The sequence below is a fragment of the Physella acuta genome, unplaced genomic scaffold (assembly GCF_028476545.2).
Source record: "Physella acuta isolate Inbredline_101_S28 unplaced genomic scaffold, ASM2847654v3 ptg001861l, whole genome shotgun sequence".
NCBI classification, from domain to species: domain Eukaryota; kingdom Metazoa; phylum Mollusca; class Gastropoda; family Physidae; genus Physella; species Physella acuta.
In genome coordinates, this window is record NW_026733367.1 from 571 (window position 1) to 27,285 (window position 26,715).

General features: G+C 38.2%; 2 non-coding genes across 2 annotated transcripts; both read left to right on the forward strand.

The window, feature by feature from the left end:
- The first annotated feature begins 2,082 nt into the window (after positions 1-2,082).
- LOC131930859 (5S ribosomal RNA) lies at positions 2,083-2,201 on the forward strand. Its single transcript, XR_009384176.1, has one exon. It is a non-coding gene; the product is annotated as a 5S ribosomal RNA (ribosomal RNA).
- A 12,499-nt stretch (positions 2,202-14,700) lies between these two features.
- Positions 14,701-14,819, forward strand: LOC131930860 (5S ribosomal RNA). Its single transcript, XR_009384177.1, has one exon. It is a non-coding gene; the product is annotated as a 5S ribosomal RNA (ribosomal RNA).
- Positions 14,820-26,715: the final 11,896 nt, after the last annotated feature.

Consider the following 26,715-nt stretch of genomic DNA (forward strand, 5'->3'; position numbering starts at 1 on the left):
ATATATATATATATATATATATATATATATATATATATATATATATATATATATATGTATAAATAAATAAATTATATATATAGATATATTCATATATAATGTATTTATTATGTAAATATATGTATATGTATATATCAGTGTGCGTATATAAAGGTATGTATATATGTTCCAATATATTTATTTGTTTGTTCGGATACATATATATCTGTTGTGTGTATTAAATTGCGCTCTTCTGTCAGTTTTTTCATTTGACGACAGTTGGTTAAGGTACTGGCCCCAGCCTAAAGATATTAGTAGAGCCTTCATAATGTGATGCCATGGGTTAGCAAAAAATAAATGAAGAAAAATCACATAGCAGGACAAATTGACATTTTACATGCTTTCAAACTTAAACTGAAATCAGAAAATGATGTGAAATTCATCTTGTGTATATAGAAAAATAAGCATTGTGCCAAAATCCTAATCATTGGTTTTAAAAATGACACCAGCTTAATTTAAAAACTGGAAATTGTTTTGCCCTGCCGGATGAGATACCGGTAGCCGACACAGGGTTCCAGGCTGATAAAAGAAAGCGGTATACTTAAAGACAAAAGAATACCCTGTGTTAAAGCGGAACCAGCTAAGATTAAAGCTTAAAGTAAAGGCCTGCCCTGTCGCAGAATGTTAAAGTGGCCGGTGAAAGATCCCCGCGCCAGGCTAAAAGCAAGCTGTACACTTATTACTTAACGAGAGCTTCTTCAGGTCTTGTCTGTAGGACAATTCAGTCACAATAACAGGCAGACCAGGCCAGCCCTGGATATAAGCTAATTCATTTTATGCGGTGCTTCGACAGTCAATGAATATGGAGCTGCGGTCAGACTTTCAAACAAACCGCCTGAGTATTTAAAATGGGAAACAATATTTATTAATATTATCACCAACTAGATCTAGATTATATAGGCTACAAGGAAACCCAGAACCAGACTGGAAAGAAGTAAATTTACTCCCACTAATGATGACTTATCACTAATACTAATAATTAAAAAAATGTTTAAAAAAATTAATTGCTCAAACCTAATAATCATTACAATCAAGCATCAAGTCTGATAGCCAACATTGGACCTAAAATCTAGATCTATTAGTTTTTACTGAACTAAATCTTATGTTAGCTACTAATAATTACTAATGCATTTAATTATTAATACCTAGGCTACTCATTCCTACAGAATCTAGAAATTCTAGATCTAGACTCTAGAGAAATACTGGCGTCCCAGGCCAACCTAACCTTTTAAGCAACATCCTTAATTAGCATTTAATTTACCATGGATCGCCTGCCTTTTTTTTTCACCGTGAAATTATTATTGTAATTTTTGAAACAGTATTTTGAATAGATCTACCCTCCTGTTTATATTATTTTAGTTAAGCTAGAGCGTTAGATCTAGAATTCTAGATCGACGCCTAGTTGCGTGTTTTAAAATGAAGCCAGAATATTAATAGACTGAAAATAAATGTGCCAGTTGTCGTGGGAAAAGGTTAAAAGAATAATTAATAAATGAAAAGCATTGAACTATTTCTCAAACATTAAATTAGTAGACTTGTAGGCGGCTAGATCTAGATCTATGTGATGAGTTGGATTAAAATTGAATGAATTCGTGCAGAATGTTTCGGATGGAGTGAGTGAGCGGGAGACCCAAAAAAGTTAAAGTATCGCCTTTCCGATAGATCATTTCACATGAAAGCGATAGTTAAAGGACAGGTCGGATGCAGGGGGCACCTGGTTTTCTGATTTTAGTCAAGGAAAATGGGGAAAATGTATTTATTTTGTATTTTACAACGCGCGATGCTCGAAAATTAGTAGCTCAGGGAAGTCTACCGGTGGTTACCGCCTCAGGTTAAAAATAGCGACCAATGGCTGTAGAGGGAAAAAAAGGCACATAGTATTCGATATTAAAACAATGTTTCGCTTTTGTGGCGATTTAGGGCGTTTTTTATTATTGAAATAATATGAGGAAAGCAGTGAAATCATTATTGTAGCCAGAAAAGGACGAATAACTGCTGATTTCGTTTGAGTATATTTATAAGCCCCAATTTTCTCACACCGATGTCTACGGCCATACCACGTTGAAAATACCGGTTCTCGTCCGATCACCGCAGTCAAGCAACGTCGGGCGTGGTTAGTACTTAGATGGGTGACCGCTTGGGAACACCACGTGTTGTAGACTTTTTTTCATCTTTTGTCTTTTATTTTTTGCCCCACTGGACACCTATTCTTAATACCTGCACTCTTTCCTAAGTTCACCACATACCTGTGAACACTTTTGTAATATCGAAATATTTTTTGTTTGTTTCTTTTGTGCCTTCACGGTAGGCTACCTCGACCCTCCCCACCCATGGAAACAAACCCCTTAAAAACCAAAGGAAAGATGACCACTCTGCCCAAATTAAATAAATAAACTAAGTAGGCTACAACCAAATAATTGTACAATCAAACCTAAGTAATAAGGAGGAAGAAGTAACTCAGTAAGTAAGGGGTAGGTATGGAAAACATTCGTGTAGGGGTTACAACCACTCGAGCTAATTCGGAAACGTATGGGTGGCCCTAATAAGGGCCGGATGGGTAGAACAAATGGGTGGTCCTGGGTTGAGTTTAACCGCCGAAGCCGTACAGGGTGCGACCTTGACGTTTCAGAGCATAGACGACATCCATAGCAGTGACGGTCTTCCTCTTGGCGTGCTCAGTGTAGGTGACGGCATCACGGATGACATTTTCAAGGAACACCTTGAGGACACCTCTGGTTTCTTCGTAGATCAGACCAGAGATACGTTTGACACCACCTCTGCGAGCAAGACGACGGATGGCTGGCTTGGTGATACCTTGGATGTTATCACGCAACACCTTCCTGTGACGCTTGGCGCCTCCTTTGCCGAGTCCCTTACCACCTTTGCCTCGGCCAGACATATTGAATTTTTTTTTCTTTGTTGATGAACGAGTGTTCGAAAAACGCCGTCTGCAGAGAAACTCGCTCCTTATATACGGCCCTGGGCTCGAGTTCGTTCAATATGGCGGACACCGCCCAACCAAAAGCGGTCGGCGAATGAGCCAGCCAATGAAAAAGCAGCTTGCCGTGTCGACTGGAATGTTGCTGGCTTGTCGGCTAACGGTGTCGTTTTCAAAGTCATTTTTTCACCTATTCTGCTATGCGACCCTTGGATACAAAATAAAGAGTTTCATTGCCCACACGTGTAGGCATAGAAAAGATCCACGTTTGTCATGTTAAAATATGATATTAGACGTTATTTTCACCGTTTTGTGCGAATAAAACTGAAATATTTCCCTACACCTAATTATGCGAGTACGAGCGAGCTCATTATGCGAGTACGAGAGAATCTCGAACGCTGATTGGTCGAGTACGAACGAAATAATATTCTCGTACTCCGCTCCGTACTCGCAGTGGTTTGTTTACATCGTGAAATGAATAGGTTAGTTAGGCTTCTAATAATTAAATAATCTATGGCGTGTAGTCGTTAAGAATAATTTCTGCTCTCCGATTAAGATCTAGATATCTAGCTCTAACCCTAAAGGGTTTTTCTTTTTTATATATTTTAAAAAGCAATGGATAGGGTGGTGGGTGGGTGGGTGAAAGAAAAATATAAAATTTATTCTCTCCTTTCTTCACATTTGAGATAAATAAAACAATATCAACAGCATGCATACACGAATTCAAATAGCAATGTGATGTGTGAGTTGAATTAAAGAGATAAATGAATAGAACCTATCTCCCGTCTACCCAGGAATAATACTAATAGATGTAGTAGTAGTAGTAGATTGGCAGACATGGGCAGGGGGTGTAGTGGGTGGAAACTCGTGAGGTGGGGGACCTTCACTGCTAATCTGAACGTTGTCAGGTGGTCCTAAAAAGGACCTTGGTTGAGGACAGGGGGTGGTGGTTTTGGGCTTAAAAGAAACCTCTTAAGCACGCTCACCACGGATACGTCTGGCTAGCTGGATGTCCTTGGGCATGATGGTGACACGCTTGGCGTGGATGGCGCACAGGTTGGTGTCTTCAAACAGACCGACGAGGTAAGCCTCGCTAGCCTCCTGCAGGGCCATGACAGCGGAGCTCTGGAAGCGAAGGTCAGTCTTGAAGTCCTGGGCGATTTCTCTGACCAGGCGCTGGAATGGCAGCTTGCGAATGAGCAGCTCAGTGCTCTTCTGGTAACGACGGATTTCTCTCAGGGCGACGGTTCCAGGCCTGTAACGATGGGGCTTCTTAACACCGCCGGTGGCTGGTGCTGACTTTCTGGCGGCTTTGGTGGCCAGCTGTTTACGTGGGGCTTTGCCTCCGGTGGATTTACGGGCGGTTTGTTTTGTTCTGGCCATGGCGGTATCTCAACTGGATGATAGTCAGTTTAAGAAATGTGGCAGCCCAGCGCTGCTGGTCCTTTTATAACCGTCCGCCAAACCCTTAGCGCAACGAAGCTCTCCCATTGGACGAGTACGAGTTTAACAACGCTGATTGGCCAGAAGCAGCCACACAACGTTGAGACAGCGTCGACAGACCTAGCAGATTATTTTTAGATCGCTCGGTATCCAGCCGAGCGATCTATTAATAGCAGACAGGGCCGATAACACAAAATATTCTTCGTTCAAATGAAATCCTTGGTTGTGCCGCTTGTCATGGGTAACGGTGTGTTTGCTTCTGTCCTCTTCAATGAATTATGAATGTGTGTGTGTGAGTGATTAGAAAAGAACCCAACATAGACTGCACGAAACAATCTAGATCTAGACCTAGTCTATAGACCTGTGTAGATATTCTGACCCAATTCGCCCACTCGATCGGCGGTAATAATAGTGTGTAGTGTGTAAATAAATGAGGGGGAAGTATTGTAATAAAACATATTTGTTTTTAAAAACAAGAAGATATAAAATAAAAATGGTAGACTAGCGGTGGGTTAAAGAATAGAATTTTAAAATAACGACCACCCTTATTTCTTGTAGACAAGGGTTAAACGGAGCACATTTAAAGAAAAATAGATTCTATTTTCATTTGTATCTATGAGCGAATACCCCTAACTAAAATATGTCCAGTTACTACTATTAATATGACCGCCCCCCTCCCTGTTCTGCTCGTGTAAACCAGTGTAAGTATGATACATCTACAATAATGATCTCATACTGCTAGTGAGTGACATATTGATGCGTTATTAATACAGTTTGAAACAAGTAGGGTAGGGTAGGGTAGGGTAAGGAAGGAAAACTCGATTTTTGTTCATTGACACACAACGAAAGCTAATTGGGTAAACTTTGGTTGTCCTGAAAAGGACAGTAGTAGGCTAGGTGGACAGTGGGCAGCAGGGTGACACTGTTTAGCTCTTGCCACCGGGTGTCTTCTGTGACTTCTTGGGCAGAAGCACAGCCTGGATGTTGGGGAGGACACCACCCTGGGCGATGGTGACACCCGACAAAAGTTTGTTCAACTCTTCGTCGTTACGGATGGCCAGCTGGAGGTGACGAGGAATGATTCTTGTCTTCTTGTTGTCTCTGGCAGCGTTGCCGGCCAACTCGAGCACTTCAGCGGCCAAATACTCGAGGACGGCGGCTAGGTAGACTGGGGCACCAGCACCGACACGCTCAGCATAGTTTCCTTTCCTCAACAGACGATGAATACGTCCGACTGGGAATTGAAGGCCTGCCCTGGAGGAGCGAGACTTGGACTTTCCCTTGACTTTACCGCCTTTACCACGTCCGGACATTGTGAGTTGGTTAGGAGCGAGAAGAGTATAGCGACACAGCGATTGCGGCTGTAGGCTATGAATGAAGACTTAACGGCGAGATCGGCCCTTTTATACGAAACGGCGAGGAAATCCGTTCGTCACCAAGCGAGCGTTCTGATTGGCTGCGCAGCGGCTTGGCGTTCGTACTCGTACTCGTACTCTCCAAATTTCCTCGCCGTTTCATATAAAAGGGCGGCCGGCGGTCGGTTCGCCTCATTTCTGTTCAAGCCGTTGAAAAGAAAACAACATGCCACCTAAAGTTTCTTCCAAGGGAGCCAAGAAGGCCGGTAAGGCTAAAGCCGTACGCACCGGTGACAAGAAAAAGAAGAGGAGGAGAAAGGAAAGCTACAGCATCTACATTTACAAAGTCTTGAAGCAGGTGCACCCTGACACTGGCATTTCCTCCAAGGCCATGTCCATCATGAACTCCTTCGTCAACGACATCTTTGAGCGCATTTCAGCTGAAGCCAGCCGTCTTGCCCACTACAACAAGCGCAGCACCATCACCTCCAGGGAGATCCAGACCGCTGTCCGTCTCCTCCTGCCCGGTGAGCTGGCCAAACACGCCGTCAGTGAAGGCACCAAGGCTGTCACCAAGTACACCACCAGCAAATAAACACAACAGCAAACAACCACCTGGCTTGCTTGTTGTGTGGCTCTACTACTCGGCCCTTTTCAGGGCCTCCACCCATTCCCAATTAGCTCGGTTTGGTTTACATTGAACGAGTTTTCCCTCCCTCATCCACCCACCCACCCACTCTGTGTAGCTGCCATGTTACAGTTGTTTTTTTGTTTAGTCATTCTTTTCTTTAATAAGTAGAGATAGATATACATACATACATAGGCCTACATAGTAATATGCCTATCCCAACAACTGCACACACTATTCTCTTAACACATTTCATGCTAATTCTATCCTTTAAACTAGACATAAAAAGGCCACATACTTATTACTGGGTGGCTCCTTTTTTTTAAAAACACTATTTCATTCTGCATCTCACACAGGGCATCAGCACACCTCTATGCATATCATTTATTGTGTGTTGTTTGGCATAGATCCAAGGGATGAATGGGATTTAATAGTTTTAATTCAGATTATAAGGCTGGCTGTTGTAATAGGAATTATTAGCCAACACTTTGATTCTTATCACCAGTGCTAACTGCCATTTTCATTACAATACATCCATTCTGGTGGGTTGGTTTTTTTCTGTCTTCATTATATATGTTGAACATAACTGTGTGAGTGTGGCTTTTGGTGTTTTTATTATTTTTGTTTTTCTTTCATTAAAGCTACCATGTCAGATTGCTAAGGCATGCATCTGCCACCATTTGTTCACTGATATACTTTTTTCCTACTACCATCATATCATATGATTCTTTTGGTTTTGTCTTTTGCTAGGCCTGGCTTGAAAATGAGTTGGTTACACTTCTGCACAACATACATTCTCTTTAACAAGACAAAACAACAATTAAATACTCTGAACTTTTTTTTTTTATTATCATATATATACTTTTTTTTTTTTCAAAATACAGAAAATAAAAAATAACATGAGCTCAAGTACACAGCTTTCAAGAAGTTCATGGTTTTCTTTGCCAGCCTGCACAATGATTTCAGCACAGATTAAATTTAAACAATCAAAAGGAGGTTGATCTCTTACCGGCTGACGAGAAAGTTTGCGCAGAAGCATCATTTCTTAAGCCCCTGGTCAGTTGGAGTTGTAAAATGATGAGGTTTTCTTAACATTTGCCCTGGGGCATACATTTATGGTCCTGGTACTAGTTCTATACTGACAAGGATTCTTTCAAAGCAACTTGAGCCCAAAGGGAAGTATTTATATGCCTGCAACATAGCTGTGATTAATAAAGAATGAATTTCAATGCAAAAAATAATAATTTGAATCCCTGCAAGCTCCTTTCACATAAACCAGAGAGAAAAAAATGTATGCCAGTCTATAACATATACAATATAAATAAATTAGATTGAATATAAAGATTTTTTTTATTCCTCTCATTAGTTCAACCCTTCTCTTTTTATATAAACACCCAAGGCAGACGCTTGAGTAAATTAATATCCTTCCATATATTATAGAAGCATAAATAAATATGTGTAAAAAGTATTTCATATATGTATATATTTTTTTAAATATATATATATATATATATATATATATATATTTTTATATATATATTTATTTATAATGTAAAAATATTGAATATATATACATAGACGAATATTGTATATATGTCTATATATACGTATGTATATATATGCATGTTTTGTGTATATATATATATATATATTTACATGTGTGTCTAAATGTATATTCATTGAATATATATTTGAATGTATATTCAAATATATATATTTGAGTGTAGACGAAAGACGCTCAAGTAAAATAATATCCTTCAGAATATTATAATTATAAGTTTTTTTCTTCTACCCCAGCAAACAGAAGGATATATATATACACACATATATATAATTTATATTTACAAATATATATTATATAAGAATTAATATATATATTCATAATACATATATATATATATATATATATATATATATATATATATATATATATATATATAAGTATATATATATATATATATATGTATAAATAAATAAGTTATATATATAGATATATTCATATATAATGTATTTATTATGTAAATATATGTATATATCAGTGTGCGTATATAAAGGTATGTATATATGTTCAAATATATTTATTTGTTTGTTCGGATACATATATATCTGTTGTGTGTATTAAATTGCGCTCTTCTGTCAGTTTTTTCATTTGACGACAGTCGGTTAAGGTACTGGCCCCAGCCTAAAGATATTAGTAGAGTCTTCATAATGTGATGCCATGGGCTAGCAAAAAATAAATGAAGAAAAATCACATAGCAGGACAAATTGACATTTTACATGCTTTCAAACTTAAACTGAAATCAGAAAATGATGTGAAATTCATCTTGTGTATATAGAAAAATAAGCATTGTGCCAAAATCCTAATCATTGGTATTAAAAATGACATCAGCTTAATTTAAAAACTGGAAATTGTTTTGCCCTGCCGGATGAGATACCGGTAGCAGACACAGGGTTCCAGGCTGATGAAAGAAAGCGGTATACTTAAAGACAAAAGAATACCCTGTGTTAAAGCGGAACCAGCTAAGATTAAAGCTTAAAGTAAAGGCCTGCCCTGTCGCAGAATGTTAAAGTGGCCGGTGAAAGATCCCCGCGCCAGGCTAAAAGCAAGCTGTACACTTATTACTTAACGAGGGCTTCTTCAGGTCTTGTCTGTAGGACAATTCAGTCACAATAACAGGCAGACCAGGCCAGCCCTGGATATAAGCTAATTCATTTTATGCGCTGCTTCGACAGTCAATGAATATGGAGCTGCGGTCAGACTTTCAAACAAACCGCCTGAGTATTTAAAATGGGAAACAATATTTATTAATATTATCACCAACTAGATCTAGATTATATAGGCTACAAGGAAACCCAGAACCAGACTGGAAAGAAGTAAATTTACTCCCACTAATGATGACTTATCACTAATACTAATAATTAAAAAAAATGTTTAAAAAAATTAATTGCTCAAACCTAATAATCATTACAATCAAGCATCAAGTCTGATAGCCAACTATAATAGATTGACGACAGAAGCCTGTGGTTGTATATAACAGTCTTTATTATGTACAGACGCCATGTTGCAAAAGAGAGGACGGGAGGAAGTAGACAAGGGACATCACTCAAGATAACAATATTATAAATATAACTAATACAGAAGAGTGAGTTCCCTTGACCTCACAATTATTTCAATCTATTACATCCCTTTACCCTTAGAACACTATAACACATCTCTCAATAGAACAATTGATAGTATCCTAAAATCACCAATTATATTGTAACATGAACATTATGGTAGATTACATCCTTACAAACAATGCACAATATGCTACAACATAATCAAAATACAAAACAATGATGTCAAAGTCCTTTTGACCTTTAAAATCATAGGTCTAACTTATTTGGGACCTTGATTGTCCTGTATGACCTTCTCAGTGGCTTTTGATTTGGTGACTCAATATCCTGACCATTTGGATTCTCTATCTCAGGAGGTCTAGGATTTAAATCATTAACTCCAGAATTTACATTTTCTGATTCCAGACAACTTGGTTCACTCATATCAACAGAACTTGGTTGTGGAACAAACTGAGTTGGTGGGATTGATAATTTCACACTTATGATCTGCACAAGTTATTTTTAACTTTATAAGGCACAGGTCCTGTACATTGAACAATTTGACCTGGTATCCATTTTTCCTTTCTCCCATAATTTCTTAGATACACATTCTTATTAACACCAAATTCTCTTTCAATGAATGTTTGTCATGATCTAATGGAACTATTTTTGAATTGGCATCTGAAAGTATTATGCTATTATTCAGATCCTTAACTGACATAGATTTCTTTGATTGATCAATTTTCTCAGGTAATCTGATAGTGCTTTTTCGTAACCAAACATACTGTTTAAAAGTAATATCCTGGACAATATCACTTTGCAACTGTGATCCAGTATTTGAAGTGGGTGTATTAAATGGCAAAAATCTTTTTCTTCTTTTGATGTTACCCTTTTAGTTTCTGTAAGTGCTAATGATGTTAGCAAAGTTGTTTGATGATCACATTCCTTCTTACTAATGTATTCTCTTTAAAACATTTGAAATTGCCATATCACCATAATCATTTATTAAGTTACAAATACTTTATTAGGCAATTCTGACTGATAATGGACTGCATCTTCTCCATCTTTTATATTATCTTCACAAAGGTTTTTATTTCTTATTTTATATGGCCTTAAGTCATCATTCACAGACTCTTCAGGCCAACCATTCATACAGTACTCATATACTTTTATTAAGCACTCATCTTTTTGTGTTTCTCTTTTAATATCATTCACATTTATATTGGAGTTATCCATGATAGTGAAGAGAACAAATACATCTTCTGGTACATAGCTCAGGCTTTGGTTTTTTTAAAGGTAATCTACTAAGACTATCTGCACTATTCTCAGATCCAGGTTTGTATCTCAATTCATAATTGTATGCAGTTAGTGTGATAGCCCATCTTTGAATTCTTGGTGAGGCATGCTCAGGTAGGGTTTTGTTTTCTCCAAATAAACCTAGCAATGGTTTATGATCTGTAAAGATGGTGAACTTCCTACCAAACAGAAACTTATGAAATTTCTTAACACCAAAAATGATGCCTAAGCCTTCCCTATCTAACTGAGAATAATTTTTCTCAGCCTGGTTCAAAGATCTACTGGCAAAAGCAATGGGTCTGTCACCCTTCTCATCCATGTGGGACAAGACTGCTCCTACACCATCTGGTGAAGCATCACATGTCAATACAAGTCTTTTCCCTGGGTCATAGTGAGTTAGTAAGGTGTCAGAAGACAAAGCCTCTTTTGCTGTATTAAAAGCAGCTTCTTGTTGTTTACCCCAGTGCCAAGTTGCATTTTTCTGTAGCAGCTTGTACAGTGGTGATAGTTTACCAGACAGATTTCCTATGAACTTTGCATAGTAATTTATTAAGCCCAAAAAAGCTCTTAGTTGTTGGGTATTTTCAGGTTTGGGTGCTTCTTTAATGGCTTTTGTTTTCTCAGGTTGAGGTCTGATACCTTGCTTGCTTAATATATAACCAAGAAAACTAATTTCTGTCACCATGAATTGACATTTATCTTTGTTTATCCTTAAACCTTTTTCACCAACAATTTTCAATACTTTATCAAGTGTTTTAAGATGTTCAGTGTCATTCTTACCAGTTATGTACACATTATCAAAGTACACACAAACATTTGGAATATCCTTAAAAATACTGTCCATGACAGCTTGGAAAATTCCAGGGCTGGATGATATACCAAAACATAGTCTTTCATATTGGTAGAGTCCTTTATGTGTGTTTATTGTCGTATAGACTTTTGAATCTGGATGCAGTTCTAGTTGAGTGTAAGCATGACTAAAGTCTAATTCAGTGAATTTGTCTCCTCCTGCCAAATTCAAAGAGATTTCCTCAATGTTAGGTATAGGGTACCTATTTAGCTCTATTTGCTTATTCAGTGTAGTTTTATAATCTCCACAAATTCTTATAGAACCATCCTTCTTTAACACTGGCACAATGGGTGTCGCCCAATCGGAATAGTCTACCTTCTTTATAATGCCATTAGATTCCAATCTACTTAGCTCATTTTCAATTTTATTCCTCATTGCATAAGGTGGAACTCTAGCTTTGCAGTATCTTGGATTTGTATCTTTAATGCTTAACTTCACTGTTCTATCATTTAGTAATCCTGAGTTACCAAAAACACATTTATTTTCAGATATAACTTTGTCTAGTGAAGTAAGACTAGATTCTTTTACATTCTTCAATGAACAAATACTCTCCCAATTTAACTTAAGATCACTTAACCAGTTCCTACCTAGTAATGGCGGTCCATTTCCTTCAACCACAAGAAGAGGAAGTTTAACACTTTGACCATTATAACTTACATGAACCATACACTCTCCTATTACCGGAACATTGTCACCAGTGTATGTTGTTAGACACTTGTGACACGGCTGTAGAGACACTGATCCTTCTGTGACAGCGTCAAAATCTTTCTTTGTTATGACTGTTAGAGATGCTCCAGTGTCAAGTTGGAAGCTGATGCTCTTACCGTTGATATTAACTTGTACATTGATGGGAGCATGACTTATTGATTTCACAGAGAATAGGTTGAAATCCGGCTGCAAATCAATTTGAGCATTTTCACAGGTAGAGTGGTTCATTGGTTGGGTTAGGTAGTCTTGGTGAGAGTTAACATAGTGCTGCTTTTGGTTGCGGTACTGTCTTGACTGGCTAGATTTAGCAACAGACGAAGACTTTGCAAAGCAGGCCTTGGCAATGTGACCTTGCTCACTGCACTTATAACAAGTTGCAGACTTGAACTTGCACCGATAAGATGCATGGGGACCTTTGCATCAATGACATTTTTGATAATTATTACTAGACTAGGATTTGAACGAGCAGGCTGTTTAGCATAAGTTGGAATGCTCTGATGGGGTTGATGTTTATTGACTAACCTGCTGTTTACTGCATGGATCCCTGAAGGCGTTAGAGATTTCGCCGCATCTGATGACTGCTGGAATGACATTGCAAGTTGTATTGCTTTTTCCAATTTTAGATCCGACTCGAGCAGCAACTTTCTTTGAATATCAGTGCTGTTTACACCTGTCACAAACTTTTCACATAGTCTGTCAGACAGCGTTTCTCCGAATTCACAAAATTCACTTAAATGACGTAAAGCAGCAACATATTCTGATATTGACTCGTTTGGTTGACGAGTCCTACTGTCAAATCTAGCTCGACATAGAAACTTTGATGGGGTAGGCGCATGGTGGTCTGTTAGCAATTTGCTCAGCTCGTTAAAGCTCTTGGTAGTTAGACTAGCTGGTGTGCATAAGTCTTTTAGTAGCCTAAATTGTTGAGGCCCTATGACTGTTAACAAAACAGCTCTCTTTTTGGCTTCTATCGTCACATCGTTAGCTTCTAGGTAAAAGCTTAACCTCTCTAGGTAATCTTGAATGATTTCATCATTCGCATCAAATTGATTTATTTGGCCATACAGCGCCATAATTCTAGAAATAATTAGCTAATAAGCTCTAGCAAACCTCTTTTTTGCGTAAGTAGGTGCTCTTTCTAGTAGATGTTTATCCTTCGTCGCCAGTTATAATAGATTGACGACAGAAGCCTGTGGTTGTATATAACAGTCTTTATTATGTACAGACGCCATGTTGCAAAAGAGAGGACGGGAGGAAGTAGACAAGGGACATCACTCAAGATAACAATATTATAAATATAACTAATACAGAAGAGTGAGTTCCCTTGACCTCACAATTATTTCAATCTATTACACCAACATTGGACCTAAAATCTAGATCTATTAGTTTTTACTGAACTAAATCTTATGTTATTTACTAATAATTACTAATGCATTTAATTATTAATACCTAGGCTACTCATTCCTACAGAATCTAGAAATTCTAGATCTAGACTCTAGAGAAATACTGGCGTCCCAGGCCAACCTAACCTTTTAAGCAACATCCTTAATTAGCATTTAATTAACCATGGATCGCCTGCCTTTTTTTTTTTCACCGTGAAATTATTATTGTAATTTTTGAAACAGTATTTTGAATAGATCTACCCTCCTGTTTATATTATTTTAGTTAAGCTAGAGCGTTAGATCTAGAATTCTAGATCGTCGCCTAGTTGCGTGTTTTAAAATGAAGCCAGAATATTAATAGACTGAAAATAAATGTGCCAGTTGTCGTGGGAAAAGGTTAAAAGAATAATTAATAAATGAAAAGCATTGAACTATTTCTCAAACATTAAATTAGTAGACTTGTAGGCGGCTAGATCTATGTGATGAGTTTGGATTAAAATTGAATGAATTCGTGCAGAATGTTTCGGAAGGAGTGAGTGAGCGGGAGACCCAAAAAAGTTAAAGTATCGCCTTTCCGATAGATCATTTCACATGAAAGCGATAGTTAAAGGACAGGTCGGATGCAGGGGGCACCTGGTTTTCTGATTTTAGTCAAGGAAAATGGGGAAAATGTATTTATTTTGTATTTTACAACGCGCGATGCTCGAAAATTAGTAGCTCAGGGAAGTCTACCGGTGGTTACCGCCTCAGGTTAAAAATAGCGACCAATGGCTGTAGAGGGAAAAAAAAGGCACATAGTATTCGATATTAAAACAATGTTTCGCTTTTGTGGAGATTTAGGGCGTTTTTTATTATTGAAATAATATGAGGAAAGCAGTGAAATCATTATTGTAGCCAGAAAAGGACGAATAACTGCTGATTTCGTTTGAGTATATTTATAAGCCCCCAATTTTTCTCACACAGATGTCTACGGCCATACCACGTTGAAAATACCGGTTCTCGTCCGATCACCGCAGTCAAGCAACGTCGGGCGTGGTTAGTACTTAGATGGGTGACCGCTTGGGAACACCACGTGTTGTAGACTTTTTTTCATCTTTTGTCTTTTATTTTTTGCCCCACTGGACACCTATTCTTAATACCTGCACTCTTTCCTAAGTTCACCACATACCTGTGAACACTTTTGTAATATCGAAATATTTTTTGTTTGTTTCTTTTGTGCCTTCACGGTAGGCTACCTCGACCCTCCCCCACCCATGGAAACAAACCCCTTAAAAACCAAAGGAAAGATGACCACTCTGCCCAAATTAAATAAATAAACTAAGTAGGCTACAACCAAATAATTGTACAATCAAACCTAAGTAATAAGGAGGAAGAAGTAACTCAGTAAGTAAGGGGTAGGTATGGAAAAACATTCGTGTAGGGGTTACAACCACTCGAGCTAATTCGGAAACGTAATGGGTGGCCCTAATAAGGGCCGGATGGGTAGAACAAATGGGTGGTCCTGGGTTGAGTTTAACCGCCGAAGCCGTACAGGGTGCGACCTTGACGTTTCAGAGCATAGACGACATCCATAGCAGTGACGGTCTTCCTCTTGGCGTGCTCAGTGTAGGTGACGGCATCACGGATGACATTTTCAAGGAACACCTTGAGGACACCTCTGGTTTCTTCGTAGATCAGACCAGAGATACGTTTGACACCACCTCTGCGAGCAAGACGACGGATGGCTGGCTTGGTGATACCTTGGATGTTATCACGCAACACCTTCCTGTGACGCTTGGCGCCTCCTTTGCCGAGTCCCTTACCACCTTTGCCTCGGCCAGACATATTGAATTTTTTTTTTCTTTGTTGATGAACGAGTGTTCGAAAAACGCCGTCTGCAGAGAAAACTCGCTCCTTATATACGGCCCTGGGCTCGAGTTCGTTCAATATGGCGGACACCGCCCAACCAAAAGCGGTCGGCGAATGAGCCAGCCAATGAAAAAGCAGCTTGCCGTGTCGACTGGAATGTTGCTGGCTTGTCGGCTAACGGTGTCGTTTTCAAAGTCATTTTTTCACCTATTCTGCTATGCGACCCTTGGATACAAAATAAAGAGTTTCATTGCCCACACGTGTAGGCATAGAAAAGATCCACGTTTGTCATGTTAAAATATGATATTAGACGTTATTTTCACCGTTTTGTGCGAATAAAACTGAAATATTTCCCTACACCTAATTATGCGAGTACGAGCGAGCTCATTATGCGAGTACGAGAGAATCTCGAACGCTGATTGGTCGAGTACGAACGAAATAATATTCTCGTACTCCGCTCCGTACTCGCAGTGGTTTGTTTACATCGTGAAATGAATAGGTTAGTTAGGCTTCTAATAATTAAATAATCTATGGCGTGTAGTCGTTAAGAATAATTTCTGCTCTCCGATTAAGATCTAGATATCTAGCTCTAACCCTAAAGGGTTTTTCTTTTTTATATATTTTAAAAAGCAATGGATAGGGTGGTGGGTGGGTGGGTGAAAGAAAAATATAAAATTTATTCTCTCCTTTCTTCACATTTGAGATAAATAAAACAATATCAACAGCATGCATACACGAATTCAAATAGCAATGTGATGTGTGAGTTGAATTAAAGAGATAAATGAATAGAACCTATCTCCCGTCTACCCGGAATAATACTAATAGATGTAGTAGTAGTAGTAGATTGGCAGACATGGGCAGGGGGTGTAGTGGGTGGAAACTCGTGAGGTGGGGGGACCTTCACTGCTAATCTGAACGGTTGTCAGGTGGTCCTAAAAAGGACCTTGGTTGAGGACAGGGGGTGGTGGTTTTGGGCTTAAAAGAAACCTCTTAAGCACGCTCACCACGGATACGTCTGGCTAGCTGGATGTCCTTGGGCATGATTGGTGACACGCTTGGCGTGGATGGCGCACAGGTTGGTGTCTTCAAACAGACCGACGAGGTAAGCCTCGCTAGCCTCCTGCAGGGCCATGACAGCGGAGTCTCTGGAAGCGAAGGTCAGTCTTGAAGTCCTGGGCGATTTCTCTGACCAGGCGCTGGAATGGCAGCTTGCGAATGAGCAGCTCAGTGCTCTTCTGGTAACGACGGATTTCTCTCAGGGCGACGGTTCCAGGCCTGTAACGATGGGGCTTCTTAACACCGCCGGTGGCTGGTGCTGACTTTCTGGCGGCTTTGGTGGCCAGCTGTTTACGTGGGGCTTTGCCTCCGGTGGATTTACGGGCGGTTTGTTTTGTTCTGGCCATGGCGGTATCTCAACTGGATGATAGTCAGTTTAAGAAATGTGGCAGCCCAGCGCTGCTGGTCCTTTTATAACCGTCCGCCAAACCCTTAGCGCAACGAAGCTCTCCCATTGGACGAGTACGAGTTTAACAACGCTGATTGGCCAGAAGCAGCCACACAACGTTGAGACAGCGTCGACAGACCTAGCAGATTATTTTTAGATCGCTCGGTATCCAGCCGAGCGATCTATTAATAGCAGACAGGGCCGATAACACAAAATATTCTTCGTTCAAATGAAATCCTTGGTTGTGCCGCTTGTCATGGGTAACGGTGTGTTTGCTTCTGTCCTCTTCAATGAATTATGAATGTGTGTGTGTGAGTGATTAGAAAAGAACCCAACATAGACTGCACGAAACAATCTAGATCTAGACCTAGTCTATAGACCTGTGTAGATATTCTGACCCAATTCGCCCACTCGATCGGCGGTAATAATAGTGTGTAGTGTGTAAATAAATGAGGGGGAAGTATTGTAATAAAACATATTTGTTTTTAAAAACAAGAAGATATAAAATAAAAATGGTAGACTAGCGGTGGGTTAAAGAATAGAATTTTAAAATAACGACCACCCTTATTTCTTGTAGACAAGGGTTAAACGGAGCACATTTAAAGAAAAATAGATTCTATTTTCATTTGTATCTATGAGCGAATACCCCTAACTAAAATATGTCCAGTTACTACTATTAATATGACCGCCCCCCTCCCTGTTCTGCTCGTGTAAACCAGTGTAAGTATGATACATCTACAATAATGATCTCATACTGCTAGTGAGTGACATATTGATGCGTTATTAATACAGTTTGAAACAAGTAGGGTAGGGTAGGGTAGGGTAAGGAAGGAAAACTCGATTTTTGTTCATTGACACACAACGAAAGCTAATTGGGTAAACTTTGGTTGTCCTGAAAAGGACAGTAGTAGGCTAGGTGGACAGTGGGCAGCAGGGTGACACTGTTTAGCTCTTGCCACCGGGTGTCTTCTGTGACTTCTTGGGCAGAAGCACAGCCTGGATGTTGGGGAGGACACCACCCTGGGCGATGGTGACACCCGACAAAAGTTTGTTCAACTCTTCGTCGTTACGGATGGCCAGCTGGAGGTGACGAGGAATGATTCTTGTCTTCTTGTTGTCTCTGGCAGCGTTGCCGGCCAACTCGAGCACTTCAGCGGCCAAATACTCGAGGACGGCGGCTAGGTAGACTGGGGCACCAGCACCGACACGCTCAGCATAGTTTCCTTTCCTCAACAGACGATGAATACGTCCGACTGGGAATTGAAGGCCTGCCCTGGAGGAGCGAGACTTGGACTTTCCCTTGACTTTACCGCCTTTACCACGTCCGGACATTGTGAGTTGGTTAGGAGCGAGAAGAGTATAGCGACACAGCGATTGCGGCTGTAGGCTATGAATGAAGACTTAACGGCGAGATCGGCCCTTTTATACGAAACGGCGAGGAAATCCGTTCGTCACCAAGCGAGCGTTCTGATTGGCTGCGCAGCGGCTTGGCGTTCGTACTCGTACTCGTACTCTCCAAATTTCCTCGCCGTTTCATATAAAAGGGCGGCCGGCGGTCGGTTCGCCTCATTTCTGTTCAAGCCGTTGAAAAGAAAACAACATGCCACCTAAAGTTTCTTCCAAGGGAGCCAAGAAGGCCGGTAAGGCTAAAGCCGTACGCACCGGTGACAAGAAAAAGAAGAGGAGGAGAAAGGAAAGCTACAGCATCTACATTTACAAAGTCTTGAAGCAGGTGCACCCTGACACTGGCATTTCCTCCAAGGCCATGTCCATCATGAACTCCTTCGTCAACGACATCTTTGAGCGCATTTCAGCTGAAGCCAGCCGTCTTGCCCACTACAACAAGCGCAGCACCATCACCTCCAGGGAGATCCAGACCGCTGTCCGTCTCCTCCTGCCCGGTGAGCTGGCCAAACACGCCGTCAGTGAAGGCACCAAGGCTGTCACCAAGTACACCACCAGCAAATAAACACAACAGCAAACAACCACCTGGCTTGCTTGTTGTGTGGCTCTACTACTCGGCCCTTTTCAGGGCCTCCACCCATTCCCAATTAGCTCGGTTTGGTTTACATTGAACGAGTTTTCCCTCCCTCATCCACCCACCCACCCACTCTGTGTAGCTGCCATGTTACAGTTGTTTTTTTGTTTAGTCATTCTTTTCTTTAATAAGTAGAGATAGATATACATACATACATAGGCCTACATAGTAATATGCCTATCCCAACAACTGCACACACTATTCTCTTAACACATTTCATGCTAATTCTATCCTTTAAACTAGACATAAAAAGGCCACATACTTATTACTGGGTGGCTCCTTTTTTTTAAAAACACTATTTCATTCTGCATCTCACACAGGGCATCAGCACACCTCTATGCATATCATTTATTGTGTGTTGTTTGGCATAGATCCAAGGGATGAATGGGATTTAATAGTTTTAATTCAGATTATAAGGCTGGCTGTTGTAATAGGAATTATTAGCCAACACTTTGATTCTTATCACCAGTGCTAACTGCCATTTTCATTACAATACATCCATTCTGGTGGGTTGGTTTTTTTCTGTCTTCATTATATATGTTGAACATAACTGTGTGAGTGTGGCTTTTGGTGTTTTTATTATTTTTGTTTTTCTTTCATTAAAGCTACCATGTCAGATTGCTAAGGCATGCATCTGCCACCATTTGTTCACTGATATACTTTTTTCCTACTACCATCATATCATATGATTCTTTTGGTTTTGTCTTTTGCTAGGCCTGGCTTGAAAATGAGTTGGTTACACTTCTGCACAACATACATTCTCTTTAACAAGACAAAACAACAATTAAATACTCTGAACTTTTTTTTTTTATTATCATATATATACTTTTTTTTTTTTCAAAATACAGAAAATAAAAAATAACATGAGCTCAAGTACACAGCTTTCAAGAAGTTCATGGTTTTCTTTGCCAGCCTGCACAATGATTTCAGCACAGATTAAATTTAAACAATCAAAAGGAGGTTGATCTCTTACCGGCTGACGAGAAAGTTTGCGCAGAAGCATCATTTCTTAAGCCCCTGGTCAGTTGGAGTTGTAAAATGATGAGGTTTTCTTAACATTTGCCCTGGGGCATACATTTATGGTCCTGGTACTAGTTCTATACTGACAAGGATTCTTTCAAAGCAACTTGAGCCCAAAGGGAAGTATTTATATGCCTGCAACATAGCTGTGATTAATAAAGAATGAATTTCAATGCAAAAAATAATAATTTGAATCCCTGCAAGCTCCTTTCACATAAACCAGAGAGAAAAAAATGTATGCCAGTCTATAACATATACAATATAAATAAATTAGATTGAATATAAAGATTTTTTTTATTCCTCTCATTAGTTCAACCCTTCTCTTTTTATATAAACACCCAAGGCAGACGCTTGAGTAAATTAATATCCTTCCATATATTATAGAAGCATAAATAAATATGTGTAAAAAGTATTTCATATATGTATATATTTTTTTAAATATATATATATATATATATATATATATATTTTTATATATATATTTATTTATAATGTAAAAATATTGAATATATATACATAGACGAATATTGTATATATGTCTATATATACGTATGTATATATATGCATGTTTTGTGTATATATATATATATATATTTACATGTGTGTCTAAATGTATATTCATTGAATATATATTTGAATGTATATTCAAATATATATATTTGAGTGTAGACGAAAGACGCTCAAGTAAAATAATATCCTTCAGAATATTATAATTATAAGTTTTTTTCTTCTACCCCAGCAAACAGAAGGATATATATATACACACATATATATAATTTATATTTACAAATATATATTATATAAGAATTAATATATATATTCATAATACATATATATATATATATATATATATATATATATATATATATATATATATATATAAGTATATATATATATATATATATGTATAAATAAATAAGTTATATATATAGATATATTCATATATAATGTATTTATTATGTAAATATATGTATATATCAGTGTGCGTATATAAAGGTATGTATATATGTTCAAATATATTTATTTGTTTGTTCGGATACATATATATCTGTTGTGTGTATTAAATTGCGCTCTTCTGTCAGTTTTTTCATTTGACGACAGTCGGTTAAGGTACTGGCCCCAGCCTAAAGATATTAGTAGAGTCTTCATAATGTGATGCCATGGGCTAGCAAAAAATAAATGAAGAAAAATCACATAGCAGGACAAATTGACATTTTACATGCTTTCAAACTTAAACTGAAATCAGAAAATGATGTGAAATTCATCTTGTGTATATAGAAAAATAAGCATTGTGCCAAAATCCTAATCATTGGTATTAAAAATGACATCAGCTTAATTTAAAAACTGGAAATTGTTTTGCCCTGCCGGATGAGATACCGGTAGCAGACACAGGGTTCCAGGCTGATGAAAGAAAGCGGTATACTTAAAGACAAAAGAATACCCTGTGTTAAAGCGGAACCAGCTAAGATTAAAGCTTAAAGTAAAGGCCTGCCCTGTCGCAGAATGTTAAAGTGGCCGGTGAAAGATCCCCGCGCCAGGCTAAAAGCAAGCTGTACACTTATTACTTAACGAGGGCTTCTTCAGGTCTTGTCTGTAGGACAATTCAGTCACAATAACAGGCAGACCAGGCCAGCCCTGGATATAAGCTAATTCATTTTATGCGCTGCTTCGACAGTCAATGAATATGGAGCTGCGGTCAGACTTTCAAACAAACCGCCTGAGTATTTAAAATGGGAAACAATATTTATTAATATTATCACCAACTAGATCTAGATTATATAGGCTACAAGGAAACCCAGAACCAGACTGGAAAGAAGTAAATTTACTCCCACTAATGATGACTTATCACTAATACTAATAATTAAAAAAAATGTTTAAAAAAATTAATTGCTCAAACCTAATAATCATTACAATCAAGCATCAAGTCTGATAGCCAACTATAATAGATTGACGACAGAAGCCTGTGGTTGTATATAACAGTCTTTATTATGTACAGACGCCATGTTGCAAAAGAGAGGACGGGAGGAAGTAGACAAGGGACATCACTCAAGATAACAATATTATAAATATAACTAATACAGAAGAGTGAGTTCCCTTGACCTCACAATTATTTCAATCTATTACATCCCTTTACCCTTAGAACACTATAACACATCTCTCAATAGAACAATTGATAGTATCCTAAAATCACCAATTATATTGTAACATGAACATTATGGTAGATTACATCCTTACAAACAATGCACAATATGCTACAACATAATCAAAATACAAAACAATGATGTCAAAGTCCTTTTGACCTTTAAAATCATAGGTCTAACTTATTTGGGACCTTGATTGTCCTGTATGACCTTCTCAGTGGCTTTTGATTTGGTGACTCAATATCCTGACCATTTGGATTCTCTATCTCAGGAGGTCTAGGATTTAAATCATTAACTCCAGAATTTACATTTTCTGATTCCAGACAACTTGGTTCACTCATATCAACAGAACTTGGTTGTGGAACAAACTGAGTTGGTGGGATTGATAATTTCACACTTATGATCTGCACAAGTTATTTTTAACTTTATAAGGCACAGGTCCTGTACATTGAACAATTTGACCTGGTATCCATTTTTCCTTTCTCCCATAATTTCTTAGATACACATTCTTATTAACACCAAATTCTCTTTCAATGAATGTTTGTCATGATCTAATGGAACTATTTTTGAATTGGCATCTGAAAGTATTATGCTATTATTCAGATCCTTAACTGACATAGATTTCTTTGATTGATCAATTTTCTCAGGTAATCTGATAGTGCTTTTTCGTAACCAAACATACTGTTTAAAAGTAATATCCTGGACAATATCACTTTGCAACTGTGATCCAGTATTTGAAGTGGGTGTATTAAATGGCAAAAATCTTTTTCTTCTTTTGATGTTACCCTTTTAGTTTCTGTAAGTGCTAATGATGTTAGCAAAGTTGTTTGATGATCACATTCCTTCTTACTAATGTATTCTCTTTAAAACATTTGAAATTGCCATATCACCATAATCATTTATTAAGTTACAAATACTTTATTAGGCAATTCTGACTGATAATGGACTGCATCTTCTCCATCTTTTATATTATCTTCACAAAGGTTTTTATTTCTTATTTTATATGGCCTTAAGTCATCATTCACAGACTCTTCAGGCCAACCATTCATACAGTACTCATATACTTTTATTAAGCACTCATCTTTTTGTGTTTCTCTTTTAATATCATTCACATTTATATTGGAGTTATCCATGATAGTGAAGAGAACAAATACATCTTCTGGTACATAGCTCAGGCTTTGGTTTTTTTAAAGGTAATCTACTAAGACTATCTGCACTATTCTCAGATCCAGGTTTGTATCTCAATTCATAATTGTATGCAGTTAGTGTGATAGCCCATCTTTGAATTCTTGGTGAGGCATGCTCAGGTAGGGTTTTGTTTTCTCCAAATAAACCTAGCAATGGTTTATGATCTGTAAAGATGGTGAACTTCCTACCAAACAGAAACTTATGAAATTTCTTAACACCAAAAATGATGCCTAAGCCTTCCCTATCTAACTGAGAATAATTTTTCTCAGCCTGGTTCAAAGATCTACTGGCAAAAGCAATGGGTCTGTCACCCTTCTCATCCATGTGGGACAAGACTGCTCCTACACCATCTGGTGAAGCATCACATGTCAATACAAGTCTTTTCCCTGGGTCATAGTGAGTTAGTAAGGTGTCAGAAGACAAAGCCTCTTTTGCTGTATTAAAAGCAGCTTCTTGTTGTTTACCCCAGTGCCAAGTTGCATTTTTCTGTAGCAGCTTGTACAGTGGTGATAGTTTACCAGACAGATTTCCTATGAACTTTGCATAGTAATTTATTAAGCCCAAAAAAGCTCTTAGTTGTTGGGTATTTTCAGGTTTGGGTGCTTCTTTAATGGCTTTTGTTTTCTCAGGTTGAGGTCTGATACCTTGCTTGCTTAATATATAACCAAGAAAACTAATTTCTGTCACCATGAATTGACATTTATCTTTGTTTATCCTTAAACCTTTTTCACCAACAATTTTCAATACTTTATCAAGTGTTTTAAGATGTTCAGTGTCATTCTTACCAGTTATGTACACATTATCAAAGTACACACAAACATTTGGAATATCCTTAAAAATACTGTCCATGACAGCTTGGAAAATTCCAGGGCTGGATGATATACCAAAACATAGTCTTTCATATTGGTAGAGTCCTTTATGTGTGTTTATTGTCGTATAGACTTTTGAATCTGGATGCAGTTCTAGTTGAGTGTAAGCATGACTAAAGTCTAATTCAGTGAATTTGTCTCCTCCTGCCAAATTCAAAGAGATTTCCTCAATGTTAGGTATAGGGTACCTATTTAGCTCTATTTGCTTATTCAGTGTAGTTTTATAATCTCCACAAATTCTTATAGAACCATCCTTCTTTAACACTGGCACAATGGGTGTCGCCCAATCGGAATAGTCTACCTTCTTTATAATGCCATTAGATTCCAATCTACTTAGCTCATTTTCAATTTTATTCCTCATTGCATAAGGTGGAACTCTAGCTTTGCAGTATCTTGGATTTGTATCTTTAATGCTTAACTTCACTGTTCTATCATTTAGTAATCCTGAGTTACCAAAAACACATTTATTTTCAGATATAACTTTGTCTAGTGAAGTAAGACTAGATTCTTTTACATTCTTCAATGAACAAATACTCTCCCAATTTAACTTAAGATCACTTAACCAGTTCCTACCTAGTAATGGCGGTCCATTTCCTTCAACCACAAGAAGAGGAAGTTTAACACTTTGACCATTATAACTTACATGAACCATACACTCTCCTATTACCGGAACATTGTCACCAGTGTATGTTGTTAGACACTTGTGACACGGCTGTAGAGACACTGATCCTTCTGTGACAGCGTCAAAATCTTTCTTTGTTATGACTGTTAGAGATGCTCCAGTGTCAAGTTGGAAGCTGATGCTCTTACCGTTGATATTAACTTGTACATTGATGGGAGCATGACTTATTGATTTCACAGAGAATAGGTTGAAATCCGGCTGCAAATCAATTTGAGCATTTTCACAGGTAGAGTGGTTCATTGGTTGGGTTAGGTAGTCTTGGTGAGAGTTAACATAGTGCTGCTTTTGGTTGCGGTACTGTCTTGACTGGCTAGATTTAGCAACAGACGAAGACTTTGCAAAGCAGGCCTTGGCAATGTGACCTTGCTCACTGCACTTATAACAAGTTGCAGACTTGAACTTGCACCGATAAGATGCATGGGGACCTTTGCATCGATGACATTTTTGATAATTATTACTAGATTTAGATCTAGGATTTGAACGAGCAGGCTGTTTAGCATAAGTTGGAATGCTCTGATGGGGTTGATGTTTATTGACTAACCTGCTGTTTACTGCATGGATCCCTGAAGGCGTTAGAGATTTCGCCGCATCTGATGACTGCTGGAATGACATTGCAAGTTGTATTGCTTTTTCCAATTTTAGATCCGACTCGAGCAGCAACTTTCTTTGAATATCAGTGCTGTTTACACCTGTCACAAACTTTTCACATAGTCTGTCAGACAGCGTTTCTCCGAATTCACAAAATTCACTTAAATGACGTAAAGCAGCAACATATTCTGATATTGACTCGTTTGGTTGACGAGTCCTACTGTCAAATCTAGCTCGACATAGAAACTTTGATGGGGTAGGCGCATGGTGGTCTGTTAGCAATTTGCTCAGCTCGTTAAAGCTCTTGGTAGTTAGACTAGCTGGTGTGCATAAGTCTTTTAGTAGCCTAAATTGTTGAGGCCCTATGACTGTTAACAAAACAGCTCTCTTTTTGGCTTCTATCGTCACATCGTTAGCTTCTAGGTAAAAGCTTAACCTCTCTAGGTAATCTTGAATGATTTCATCATTCGCATCAAATTGATTTATTTGGCCATACAGCGCCATAATTCTAGAAATAATTAGCTAATAAGCTCTAGCAAACCTCTTTTTTGCGTAAGTAGGTGCTCTTTCTAGTAGATGTTTATCCTTCGTCGCCAGTTATAATAGATTGACGACAGAAGCCTGTGGTTGTATATAACAGTCTTTATTATGTACAGACGCCATGTTGCAAAAGAGAGGACGGGAGGAAGTAGACAAGGGACATCACTCAAGATAACAATATTATAAATATAACTAATACAGAAGAGTGAGTTCCCTTGACCTCACAATTATTTCAATCTATTACACCAACATTGGACCTAAAATCTAGATCTATTAGTTTTTACTGAACTAAATCTTATGTTATTTACTAATAATTACTAATGCATTTAATTATTAATACCTAGGCTACTCATTCCTACAGAATCTAGAAATTCTAGATCTAGACTCTAGAGAAATACTGGCGTCCCAGGCCAACCTAACCTTTTAAGCAACATCCTTAATTAGCATTTAATTAACCATGGATCGCCTGCCTTTTTTTTTTCACCGTGAAATTATTATTGTAATTTTTGAAACAGTATTTTGAATAGATCTACCCTCCTGTTTATATTATTTTAGTTAAGCTAGAGCGTTAGATCTAGAATTCTAGATCGTCGCCTAGTTGCGTGTTTTAAAATGAAGCCAG